Raw genomic sequence first — 2,104 nt, 5'->3', positions numbered from 1 at the left:
AGGGATGCTGAGTAACAAGTTTGTTTGTAGGGCTTGTTGATTTGTATATTAGTATGCAATACATAAACATATTTTTTCCCTTTCCTCTCTTTTGACTGTATCACATGCTCGTCATCCGCAGATTAAGTTTGCTGCACTACTGATAATAGTGAACATACTAATCCACATTGACGTAAAGGTTATATATACTATATGTATATATATATATATATACAGGCTTTAAAACATTAATATAGCAGCAAACCACGAATGATGCCACACTCCCTCTACATGTGTTGGTATCACAGCCTCTCTGTGGTTTGTTTCCATAGCTAGTCTGCTCCATGTGCAGCTGAGTAGAGACTGAAACTGCTGTTTTTATCATCTGTCAGAAAATGTCAGAAAGGACTTATTTCCACCAAACCAGAGTTTATGATTGTTGAAACAGCAGAAAGACTAGCAAAGACAGTTTTGGTGAGCTTTATTTTGTTTCTGTCCACTTTGAATTAAGTTGCGATGTTACAGTGATATGGGAGGTAAAATTAGTGTTTTTGTCAATGGAGTCTGGTGGAAAGTAATAGCGATACTACAGCTGTTTCTGGTTAAACAAAAGGTCTATCTCTGTAGTGATCCTTTCAATAATGTTGAAACAAGCTTAATATTGCTTACTCACCTCCAGAGTCCATAGACAAAAATGTATGTATCATTGTATCGTTATAACTTCATTCAAAGTATACAGAAACATAATAAAACTCACAAAAACAGTATTTGTTAGTCTTGCCATTATTACCATTATTTTGGCATTATGGTATACATTGTTGTTGTACAAGGAAACAGATTCAAATGATGGACAGCTTTATCTGCATGGGCAGCAGATTTAAACTATCAAATCTTGATCTGCCACCAGCACATGCATGTGCAATACTATTCTTTAGTCCCTTCAGCTGTCCCTTACTGAGCTCTATTTTTTTTACTGTGCATTCAAGAACATAATGTCTTACTGCTGAGTTTTTTTTAATAAAAGGAGTGTATGCATGTTTGATGGATGGTGTAGCTGGTCTTGGGCCTGTCATAGTTATTAGATACAGCATATCTCGCCTCACTGTCATTTTTGGCTTTTATTTCTAGAACCTTGTGCCATTGGCTACAGTCACATTGGCCGCCAGTTAGCATCAGCTGACAGAAATAGCTCTGGTGTCATGCATTCTGTCCTGTGAACACACATGTCCTGTTGGTAAGATGGTTGGTGGAGATCAGTGGAGATCACAGCTTCAAAATGAGGCAGAAATCCTATTTCACATGCACTTCCATGTTGGTTGCAGCAATGATTAAACACCCCAGAGAGTTGTGAAGGTGTTGGTGTTTACTATCTCAGCTTGGGTACAGTTTAAATTTGAATGTGTACCCGTGCTAACGGAGTGGCTCTATGGACAACAGTGGTTGGTGCCTCACTTTGGTCCATCTAAACAACTATTGGATGGACTATGAAATCTGGCTCAGACATGTTGGCTGTGGACATTTTCCAAATACAGATGCAGTTAGTGAAGTTGTTGTGGAAGCCTTGTGTGAATCAGCCTCTCTGTGCCAGCTGCCTCAGTGTGATACTACTTTGTACATGCTTGATTCCAATGCATGAAAACAGTTTTAAGTGAGTTACTTCCAGTGCACTGAACTAACAGACTTTATTGGCACTGTCGCACAAGACAGGTGCCACATTCACATGTCAACAACAGTGGCAGCACAATGTCTCCAAGCGCATTAATGTGTCAATAGCCCACCATACAAAATTAATCTAGTATTTTAGTTATATATTAGTGTAGCAGGTCGCGCTACAGACGTTTGCGCTCAGCTTCAGAGAGGGGGGGGGGTGTTGTTTTTCCGTGGTCGTTTCTTTTGGGGGGAGGGGGGGTGGTGGTGTGTGGGGAAGCTTGGGAGAGCGGCACCAGGTGAGTTGATCACCTCACCTGCGATAATTAATTAAGGACTCTACCCTTATATTGGCAGTAGTGTGCTGGACCCGGGGAGAGATGCCACGAGGAGTATCCCGTGACCAAACGCCAGAGCATAGACTGCCAACTGTTGTGATTGCGAGCAACGCTCAGAATAAAGAGGTGGGTTGTGTGTC

This window comes from Morone saxatilis, unplaced genomic scaffold (genome assembly GCF_004916995.1).
Source record: "Morone saxatilis isolate NCDOM2014 unplaced genomic scaffold, NCSU_SB_2.0 Contig0, whole genome shotgun sequence".
Lineage (NCBI taxonomy): Eukaryota > Metazoa > Chordata > Actinopteri > Moronidae > Morone > Morone saxatilis.
This window is presented reverse-complemented; position numbering follows the sequence as displayed.